Source organism: Arachis hypogaea, chromosome 18, assembly GCF_003086295.3.
Source record: "Arachis hypogaea cultivar Tifrunner chromosome 18, arahy.Tifrunner.gnm2.J5K5, whole genome shotgun sequence".
NCBI classification, from domain to species: Eukaryota; Viridiplantae; Streptophyta; class Magnoliopsida; order Fabales; family Fabaceae; genus Arachis; species Arachis hypogaea.
In genome coordinates, this window is record NC_092053.1 from 55,510,949 (window position 1) to 55,522,960 (window position 12,012).

At 36.8% G+C, this 12,012-nt stretch overlaps 1 non-coding gene across 1 annotated transcript; it reads right to left on the minus strand.

Annotated features, from left to right (window-relative positions):
- Positions 1 to 9,160: 9,160 nt before the first annotated feature.
- On the minus strand, positions 9,161 to 9,268 carry LOC112773644 (small nucleolar RNA R71). The gene has a single exon (XR_003188184.1). It is a non-coding gene; the product is annotated as a small nucleolar RNA R71 (small nucleolar RNA).
- Between the last annotated feature and the right edge of the window lie 2,744 nt (positions 9,269 to 12,012).

The window sequence follows — 12,012 nt, forward strand, 5'->3', positions numbered from 1 at the left end:
TATATATATAATAAATTTTTATACAACCTAAAATTTAGTAGTATAATTACGTATATAATCCTGCATTTTTAATTAAACTTTGCATTTTTAATTAACCTTTGGGGCATTTTCGGGCACAAGCTAGAAAACACAACTATTTGATGTTTAACACAGGATAATTAGAGCATTGTAAAATTTTAATAATGCAGCAACGGACATACACAGAGCAAAGCCAAGCCCTGCGGGAAGAAGCAAGAATGATAGTCGTGAAAAATCATGTTGATCAACTTGATCTTATTGATGTGCTGCAAAGGCTTGGGGTGGCTTATCATTTCAAGAATGAAATAAGGAACTTGTTAGACAACATATATATATGATACGGTTGACTCCAAGAAGAAGGATTTACGTGCCGGCCACAGCTTTGGAGTTTAGGCTCTTAAGGCAACATGGTTATGATATATCATCAGGTTTATTTCTTTCACTACTAGCAAAACCGTTTTTTTTTTTGGCGCCAAAAATCGACGGTTATTATCGACGACTTGTTGTCGATATTGCTAAAAAAATTAATTAAAAATAAAATATTAAAATCGACAGTCAGGTCGTCGATAATTTTATGATGCATTAATCTTTATCCTATTATCATCACATTGTCGACGAATCAGGGGTTGAAAATACTTTTATTTTAAAATCGACCAACATAGCGTCTATTTTATTAATTAAAATATCGACAACAATTACCATCGATAAATTTGAACGGTCTAAATCGCTTTCTAAAATAAAATAAACGGTGTAGATTTAATGTCTAAAATAGACGCTTAGGGTGTTAATTTTTTTAAATTAAAATCAACAAATATGCCATCGATTTTTATCACTAAAAACCATACCTGTGTCCACTTCCCGCATCCAAAGTTTAGAAACACAATTCCCTCATTTTACCCCAAATTCTCCATTTCATCACCAACGCGTGTCATTCTCCGCTGCCGTCGTCGCTCCGTCACGGTTGCACCGCCATCGCTCCTCAAACACCCCTCAACACACACACACACACACTCTCCCAACACCCCCTCAAACCAAGAAAGCGGTGGCCACGAGCAAACTATAAACCTTACCCAGTGGCCAGTGCCTCTGTTACTCCCACTACTCTGATGTCTTACTTAGTAGTCTGACGTGACAGCTAATCGCACGAGCAAGGATTTTCAGCATGACAATGAACCCAAGGCGAGGAAGAACTTCAGCGAGGTTCTGTACCATTTTCATTTTTTTCTATATCAAGGTTCTCTTACTTTAATTGCTAAATTTTGAAATTCTTAGGATGAAATGAACAGTAAACAATAATTAAATAAATGTGGATGTTAGTATTGTAGATTTTTTTATATTATAGTTGAGGAATTTTAGATGTATGATACATTTGTTTTGCGACATTCTCGTTTCAAAACCCTTTTTTGTTAGACCTTAAGATTATTCTCATTTTGGCTTGTCTCTCTAGCATTCTTCTCTGCTTGTTATCTTTGTTCATTTGCTGGTGGTGTAGCTGATTGGTGCACGAAACTGGTTCCGCAGAAGTCGCATAGATAGACCAGAAAGAATACCGGGTCGTCCAAGTAATACCTGAGGTGAGTCAGGATCGATCCCACGTGGATTGTGGTTTGAGCAAGCAATGGACACCTTGCAGATCTTAGTTAGGCGAATAAAAATTATAGTTTGTCACGAAAAGCATATAAAACAGATAAATAGAACGTTACTGGATAGATACGAATTCAATGGTGATAGAATGGTTGAGACTTCGGAGATGCTTTGTTTTTCCAAATTAAATTTTCTTACTGTCTTCTTCAATTACCTTCTGATTCCCTCAATGGCAGCCGTAAGTGATTAACTCATGTCCTCTCATCAAGTTAACCTCCTCTACTACAACAATCCATCACGTTGAGATGACTCATGTCCTCTAATCAAGCTAACTCTAGGTTTCTCACTATAGCAGAAGATGAAACTCTAAGCAGTCCACTCCCTTTCACAATCCTACTCAAGGTGCCACAGACAAGGTAGATCTTCCAGATCAAAAAATGCCACTTCTCTAACTCTAGTCTTAATGTCACAGAAACTCCACGCACCCATAGTCAATAGGATTATATGTCACATATCCAAAGTTGCTCAGATGCTCTATAGGAATCCGCAATGCAATCTCTAGCTGTAGTTTAACGCTATATATCTGTGTCAGAAATCACATGGAACCTATGTAGAACAAGGGTGATTGTAACGGGTCACCCTCAATTCATAAGATGAAGAACGAGGTTGCATAAGAGAATAGAATCTGACATATTGAATGAAACAGTAATATTATTGATCCATGAAACTCAGCAGAGCTCCTAACCTTAACATTAGGAGGTTAGTGACTCATGCTGACTGAAAAATACAATGAAAGGTTTGAATGGGCAAGAGTCCCGGAAAGATCCTAAACATAGTTGATCTTCTCCTATATATACTAATTTAATGACTAATGATTACAGAAATAAGGTAAACTAAGTTGATAGTGCAAAAATCTACTTCTGGAGCCCACTTGGTGAGTGTTTGGACTGAGCTTGAGTATCTCCCACATGCTATTGTCCTTTAGGGGCGTTGAACGCTGGCTAGGGACCCCCTTTTGGGCATTGAACTCCAGTTGCTCCCCTTTGGGCACTGGACACCAGGAATGGGGCTGGTGGCTGGCGTTGAATGCCAGTTTTGGGCCTTTATTTCCGAAACAAAGTAGTATAAACTATTATATATTTCTGAAAATCCCTGGAAGTTAGCTTTCCATAGCCGTTGAGAGCATGCGATTTGGATCTTGATAGCTTCATAAAAGCTCCTTCGAGTGAATGGAGGTCAGATCCTGACAACATCTGCAATCCTTTCTCTGTCTCTGAATTAGACTTCTGCTAAAACTCTACAATTTCATCCAGAAAATACCTGAAATTACCATAAAACACACAAACTCAAAGTAGAATCCAAAAATATGAATTTTGCACTAAAACCTATGAAAACTTAATAAAACTTAAATAAAACATAATGAAAACTATATGAAAATGATGCCAAAAAGCGTATAAAATATCCGCTCATCACTAATGCAATTTAAAAAATCATGGATAATTTAATTGTATTTTGTTCTGGGTGGAGGTCCTAATGAGCCAATAGATTAGTTGGATGACTGCCACAGTTAAATGAGGCATACACTTGAAAATGTCTTGATAAACTTTGTTTTAGCCAGTTATGATATGTAATGTATGGTCAACTATTGTATTCTTGTTATTATTAATTCGTTTGACATACTTACAGTCCTTAATCATTCTTGAGGTGTTGAGTTATAAATATTATTCCAAATTATCTTGCCTTGTTTTCCCTTATGCTAATAATTCTCTTGATCATGTGACTTGTAGGTATATGAACGATTTCATGTAGACTCAATAGTAGATGCTGATGATGCTCGCTTTGATTATTTTGTTAAGAAGGTATATGTTTAAGATATGCGGTTTCAAAAATTTACATGTTGAGTTGAACTATTTTTGAAGAACTAATTATCCAAATATTTTTCTGTGTGACTTGGCTGAAGTCATATGCAAATAAACATCATTTTTATTCTGTTAGCAGCAAATAAACTAATTATCCAAATATTTAATTGTATGAATGGATCACTTTTTCTCTTTAATTTGTTATGCGTAGTGAGAGGCAGCTTACGAATTAGGTAGCATGGTCCACTTTCTCCTCCCAATGAATGCCAGGTTTTCCTACTTCATTTTCTTTATACACAAATAAAGCATGTCACAAACATATATATTCTTATTTATGTATCATTATCATACATCAAGATACTTATGCAACCGAAAGCGCGACTTTGCTACTTCAATTCATGTTACCAAAACCAAATTCTATCTTAGAACATATCCTTGAACATAAACTTACCTTTAAGCCTCATAGCATATAGGTCCATTAACCTTCCCTTACCAAAACCCACCACTAGTCATATTTATTTAACCAGTTAATTTAAGGATGTCAAAATTAAACGTGATCAATGCTTTCTTGAGTCATTGCGGTTGGAACTCAATTCTAGAGAGTGTTGTCCATGGTGTTCCCATGTTTGCATGACCATTGTTTGCTGAACAGAGAATGAATGCAGTGTTGCTGAAAGATGTGCTTAAAGTGGCAGTGAAACCAGAGAAGATTGATAATAATGAAGATGGGATAGTGAAAAGAGAGGAAATTGCAAGAGTTATAAAGAGAATGATGGAAGAGAATGAAGAAAGTTTGTAAATGAGAAAGAGAATCAGACAATTGAATGACGTTGCTGCTGCTGCACTCACTCAAATTGGTTCATCTACTGAAGCATTCTCTACTCTTACACAGAAATGGAAAATTGTTTAGTGGCATTTTATGTAGTTTATTATTATTCTATAAATGAATAATGCATGTAACTTGTCAAAACAACCCAAGTTTGTGATCTTTATTTTTTTATATCAATACCATGCTTCAAAGCTTTTGAATGTTAATACAGTTGCTTATTCTAATTTGAGGTTACTTAATGACTAATATTCTTTGGTTTATTTTCAGGGTACAACATCTATGGTATTAGTAGGATTGCTTGCTTCCTTAAAATTAGTTAGGGGAACCTTAGCTGACCATACCTTCTTATTTTTGGGTGCTGGAGAGTTTAGTATCTTGGGAGAATTTGTTTCACTATTTCTATCTTTCACAAAGTCATGTTACTATTTCAGAAGGGAAAAAAAAGGATTTAGTATGTATTATTATCAGTGTAAAAGCTTTTTATACCTTCCCTTCAGGCTCTATTCGTTTTACCTTAAAATAATGAACTAATAATGAATTTTCACAGGACATGATTATAATAATATGCTTAACCCTTGTTATTGAAGGTAATTTTCACAGAACTAATAATCTGCTTAGTTTGATATCTATCATTATTTGAGATTTTTCCTTCATTCAAATACGATGCATAATAATTTAATTAGAACTATTAATAATCAATAAAGATAAGGATAAATTTAATAATTAGGATCGATGATGAGCGGATAATTTATATGCTTTTTGGCATTGTTTTTAGTATGTTTTTAGTAGAATCTAGTTACTTTTAGGGATGTTTTCATTAGTTTTCATGTTAAATTCACATTTCTGGACTTTACTATGAGATTGTGTGTTTTTCTGTGATTTCAGGTATTTTCTGACTGAAATTGAGGGACTTGAGCAGAAATCAGATTCAGAGGTTGAAGAAGGACTGCTGATGCTGTTGGATTCTGACCTCCCTGCACTCAAAGTGGATTTTCTGGAGCTACAGAACTCGAAATGGCGCGCTTCTAATTGCGTTGGAAAGTAGACATCTAGGGCTTTCCAGCAATATATAATAGTCCATACTTTGCTCAAGTTTAGACGACGCAAACTGGCGTTCAACGCCAGCTCTCTGCCCAATTCTAGAGTTCAGCGCCAAAAATGGATCAAAAACCAGAGTTGAATGCCAGAAATGGATCAAAACCTGGCGTTCAACTCCACAAATGGCCTCTGCACGTGGAAAGTTAAAGCTCAGCCCAAGCACACACCAAGTGGGCCCCGGAAGTGGATTTATGCATCAATTACTTACTTATGTAAACCCTAGTGACTAGTTTATTATAAATAGGACCTTTTATTATTGTATTAGACATCTTTGGACGCCTGGTTCTTAGATCAGAGGGGATGGCCATTTGGCCATGCCTGGACTTTCACTTATGTAATTTTAACGGTAGAGTTTCTACACTCCATAGATTAAGGTGTGGAGCTCTGCTGTTCCTCAAAGTACTACTGTTTTCTATTCAATCCATCTTATTTCGCTTCTAAGATATTCATTCGCACTTCAACCTGAATGTGATGAACGTGACAATCATCATCATTCCCTATGAACGCGTGCCTGACAACCACTTCCGTTCTACATTAGAACTGAATGAGTATCTCTTAGATCTCTTAATCAGAATCTTCGTGGCGTAAGCTAGAATGATGGCGGCATTCAAGAGAATCCGGAAGGTCTAAACCTTATTTGTGGTATTCCGAGTAGGATTCAATGAATGAATGACTGTGATGAGCTCCAAACTCGCGATTGCGGGGCGTTAGTGACAGACGCAAAAGGATAGTAAATCCTATTCCAGCATGATCGAGAACCGACAGATGAATAGCCGTGCCGTGACAGGGTGCGTTGATCATTTTCACTGAGAGGATAAGATGAAGCCATTGACAAGGGTGATGCCTCCAGACGATTAGCCGTGCCGTGACAGGGCATTGGATCATTTTCCCGAGAGATGACCGAAAGTAGCCATTGACAGTGGTGATGTATCACATAAAGCCAGCCATGGAAAGGAGTAAGACTGATTGGATGAAGATAGCAGGAAAGCAGAGGTTCAGAGGAACGAAAGCATCTCCATTCGCTTATCTGAAACTCTCACCAATGATTTACATAAGTATTTCTATCCCTATTCTATTAATTATTATTTTCGAAAACTCCATTACTATTTTAATATCCGCCTGACTGAGATTTACAAGGTGACCATAGCTTGCTTCATACCAACAATCTCCGTGGGATTCGACCCTTACTCATGTAAGGTATTACTTGGACGACCCAATGCACTTGCTGGTTAGTTACACGGAGTTGTGAACCATGGTCTTGGCATCATGTTTTTGGCGCCATTTCCAGGGAAAGAAAGAGCAATGAATTTTACATAATTAAAGTGTAATCACGATTCCACGTACCAAGTTTTTGGCGCCGTTGCCGGGGATTGTTCGAGTTTGGACAACTGACGGTTCATCTTGTTGCTCAGATTAGGTAATTTTCTTTTTGTTTTATTTTCAAAAATTTTTCAAAAATCTTTCAAAATTTTCTCCTTTGTTTTCGAAAAAAAAATTTTTTTTATAAAAATGTTTTCAAAAATAAATTATTCTATGGCTTCAAAACTTTTAAGAATAAATTCTACAGTTTTATGGTAACATGTTGAATCCTATCTGGCTGTAAAGCCATACCCAAACTGCTTTGGGATTGGCCTTCAACTAATCACCTCAGTGGAGTCATGCCCAATCCTTCTGGATAGGGTATGTCAGGCGTGTCATGTCTGAGTTACATGCTAAAGCTTGGCTGGCTATTAAACTATGCCTGACCCTTTGATTGGAGCTTTAGAGCATAAGATTCCTAGAATTCATATTAAAAATTTTGGAATCCTTATTTTTATTTTTCACAATAATTTTCGAAAAAAAAAATTAAAAGAAAATACAAAAAAATCATAAAATCATAAAAATCAAAAATATTTTGTGTTTCTTGGTTGAGTCTTGAGTCATGTTATAAGTTTGGTGTCAATTGCGTGCATCTTGCATTTTTTCGAAAATTCATGCATTCATAGTGTTCTTCATGATCTTCAAGTTGTTCTTGGTAAGTCTTCTTGTTTGATCTTTGCATTTGCATGTTTTGTGTCTTTTCTTGTTTTTCATATGCATTCTTGAATTCTTAGTGTTTAAGCATTAAAGAATTCTAAGTTTGGTGTCTTGCATGTTTTCTTTGCATAAAAAATTTTTTTTTTCAAAAATATGTTCTTAATGTTCATCATGATATTCACGGTGTTCTTGGTGTTCATCTTGACATTCATATCATTCATGCATGCATTCATTGTTTTGATTCAAAATTTTCATGCATTGAGTCTTTTTGTTGTTTTTCTCTCTCATCATAAAAATTCAAAAATCAAAAAAATATCTTTCCCTTTTTCTCTCTTAAAATTTCGAAAATTAGATTTGACTTTTTCAAAAATTTTTAAAATCTAGTTGTTCTTATGAGTCAAATCAAATTTTCAATTTAAAAATCTTATCTTTTTCAAAAATCTTTTTCAAAAATCAAATCTTTTTCATTTTTCTTAGTTATTTTCGAAAATTTAAAAAAAATATTTTTCAAAAATCTTTTTCTTATTTTTTATATCAAATTTTCGAAAATAACAATAACAATTAATGTTTTGATTCAAAAATTTCAAGTTTGTTACTTGCTTATTAAGAAAGATTCAAACTTTGAGTTCTAGAATCATATCTTGTGATTTCTTGTGAATCAAGTCATTAATTTAGATTTTTAAAATCAAATCTTTTTCAAAACTAATTTCTAAAATATCTTCTTATCTTACCTTTTTCAAAAAGTTGGTTTCAAAATATCTTTTCTAACCTCCTAACTTCTTATCTTTTCAAAATTTGTTTCAACTAACTAACTAACTTTTTGTTTGTTTCTTAACTTTTTCAAAACTACCTAACTAACTCTCTCTCTCTAATTTTTGAAAATATCTTCCCTCTTTTTCAAAATTTCTTTTTAATTAACTAATTATTTTTATTTTTGATTTCAAAATTTTTTGAAAATTACTAACCTTTTTCAAAAACTATTTTCGAAAATCACTAACCCTTTTTCAAAAATTATTTTCGAAAATTCTCCCTCTCCCATCTTACTCTATTTATTTATTTATTCATCTCTTCCTCACCCACCAAAAATCCGAACTCCCTCTCTCTCTCTCTCTGAGTTCAGATTTTCTTCTTCTTTTCTTCTACTAACACAAGGACCTCTATACTGTGGTATAAAGGATCCATATTATTATTATTATTTTTTCTGTGCCCTCTTCTTTGTCATATGAGCAGGAGCAAGGACAAGAATATTCTTGTTGAAGCAGATCCAGAACCTGAAAGGACTCTGAAGAGAAAATTAAGAGAAGCTAAAATACAACAATCCAGAGATAACCTTTCAGAAATTTTCGAACAGGAAGAGGAGATGGCAGCCAAAAATAATAATAATGCAAGGAGGATGCTTGGTGACTTTACTGCACCTAATTCCAATTTACATGGAAGAAGCATCTCCATTCCTGCCATTGGAGCAAGCAACTTTGAGCTGAAACCTCAATTAGTTTCTCTAATGCAGCAGAACTGCAAGTTTCATGGACTTCCATCTGAAGATCCTTTTCAGTTCTTAACTGAATTCTTGCAGATATGTGATACTGTTAAGACTAATGGAGTAGATCCTGAAGTCTACAGGCTCATGCTTTTCCCTTTTGCTGTAAGAGACAGAGCTAGATTATGGTTGGATTCTCAACCCAAAGACAGCCTGAACTCTTGGGATAAGCTGGTCACGACTTTCTTAGCCAAGTACTTTCCTCCTCAAAAGCTAAGCAAGCTTAGAGCTGATGTTCAAACCTTCAGACAGAAAGAAGGTGAATCCCTCTATGAAGCTTGGGAAAGATACAAACAGTTGACCAAAAAGTGTCCTTCTGACATGCTTTCAGAATGGACCATCCTGGATATATTCTATGATGGTTTATCTGAGCTATCAAAAATGTCACTGGACACTTCTGCAGGTGGATCCATTCACCTAAAGAAAATGCCTGCAGAAGCTCAAGAACTCATTGACATGGTTGCTAATAACCAGTTCATGTACACTTCTGAAAGGAATCCTGTGAGTAATGGGACGCCTATGAAGAAGGGAGTTCTTGAGATTGATACTCTGAATGCCATATTGGCTCAGAATAAAATATTGACTCAGCAAGTCAATATGATTTCTTAGAGTCTGAATGGAATGCAAGCTGCATCCAACAGTACTCAAGAGGCTTCTTATGCAGAAGAAGCTTATGATCCTGAGAACCCTGCAATAGCAGAGGTAAATTATTTAGGTGAACCTTATGGAAACACCTATAAATCATCATGGAGAAATCATCCAAATTTCTCATGGAAGGATCAAAAGCCTCAACAAGGCTTTAATAATGGTGGAAAAAACAGGTTTAGCAATAGCAAGCCTTTTCCATCATCCACTCAGCAACAGACAGAGAACTCTGAACAAAATACTTCTAATTTAGCAAACTTAGTCTCTGATCTATCTAAGGCCACTGTAAGTTTCATGAATGAAACAAGATCTTCCATTAGAAATTTGGAAGCACAAGTGGGCCAGCTGAGTAAGAGGATCACTGAAATCCCTCCTAGTACTCTCCCAAGCAATACAGAAGAGAACCCAAAAGGAGAGTGCAAGGCCATTGACATAAGCACCATGGCCGAACCCAAAGAAGGAGAGGAGGACGTGAATCCCAAAGAGGAAGACCTCCTGGGACGTCCAGTGATCAATAAGGAGCTTCCCTCTGAGGAACCAAAGGACTCTGAGGCTCATCTAGAGACCATAGAGATTCCATTGAACCTCCTTATGCTCTTCATGAGCTCTGATGAGTATTCCTCTTCTGAAGAGAATGAGGATGTTACTAAAGAGCAAACTGCCAAGTTTCTTGGTGCAATCATGAAGCTGAATGCCAAATTATTTGGCATTGATACTTGGGAAGTTGAACCTCCCTTGTTCATCAATGAACTAAGTGATCTGGATCAACTGACATTGCCTCAGAAGAGACAGGATCCTGGAAAGTTCATAATGCCCTGTACCATAGGCACCATGATCTTTAAGGCTCTGTGTGACCTTGGTTCAGGAATAAACCTCATGCCCCTCTCTGTAATAGAGAAACTGGGAATCTATGGGGTGCAAGCTGCTAAAATCTCATTAGAGATGGCAGATAACTCAAGAAAATAGGCTTATGGACAAGTAGAGGACGTGTTAGTAAAGGTCGAAGGCCTTTACATCCCTGCTGATTTCATAGTCCTGGATACTGGAAAGGAAGAGGATGAATCCATTATCCTAGGAAGACCTTTCCTGGCCACAGCAAGAGCTGTGATTGATATTGACAGAGGAGAATTAGTCTTCCAAATGAATGAGGACTCCCTTGTGTTTAAAACTCAAGGATCTCTCTCTGCAACCATGGAGAGGAAGCATGAAAAGCTTCTCTCAAAACAGAGTCAACCCAAGCCCCCATAGTCAAACTCTAAGTTTGGTGTTGGGAGGCCACAACCAAACTCTAAGTTTGGTGTTGAACTTCCATATCCAAACTCTAAGTTTGGTGTTGGAGAGTTTCAACAATGCTCTGAACATCTGTGAGGCTCCATGAGAGCCCACTGTCAAGCTATTGACATTAAAGAAGCGCTTGTTGGGAGGCAACCCAATGTTTATTTATCTAACTCTATTATTCTTGTTTTTCATGTTTTCATAGGTTCATGATCATGTGGAGTCACAAAACAAACAAAAAAAAATCAAAAACGGAATCAAAAGCAGCAGAAGAAAAATCACACCCTAGAGGAGCATCTGTCTGGCGTTCAAACGCCAGAACACAGCATGGTTCTGGCGCTAAACGCCCAGAATGGGCAGCATCCTGGCGCTGAACGCCCAGAACAAGCATGGTTCTGGCGTTCAACGCTAGAAATGGCAGCAAATGGGCGTTGAACGCCCAAAATGGGCACCAACCTGGCGTTGAACGCCTAGAGTTGTGTGCAAGGGCATTTTACATGCCTAAATTGGTGCAGGGATGTAAATGCCTTGACACCTCAGGATCTGTGGACCCCACAGGATCATCTCAGGATCTGTGGATCCCACAGGACCCCCACCTACCTCATCATCTCTCTTTCCATTCATGATTATCCCTTCTGTTTTCCATCTACCACTCACATCCATACACCCACTACCTTCAAAATTCAACATCTCTCTCCCACCCAATCCCACCCATATGGCCGAATACACACATCCCTCCATCTCCTCCATATCTTCTTCTTCTTCTTCTATTCTTTCTTCTTTTGTTCGAGGGTGAGCAACATTCTAAGTTTGGTGTGGTAAAAGCATAGCTTTTTTGTTTTTTTTTTCATAACCATTGATGGCACCTAAGGCCAGAGAAACCTCTAGAAAGAGGAAAGGGAAGACAAAAGCTTCCATCAAGGGTCTATAGCTCAGTGGTAGAACATTTGACTGCAAATCAAGAGATCCCTGAGATACCTCAGGGGATACATTTTCTTCCACACAATTATTGGAAGCAACTAAGGGTGGAACATCAAGAGCACTCCATCATCCTTCATGAAATTAGAGAAGATCAAAAAGCAATGAGGGAGGAGCAACAAAGACAAGGAAGAGACATAGAAGAGCTCAAGGACATCATTGGTTCCTCAAGG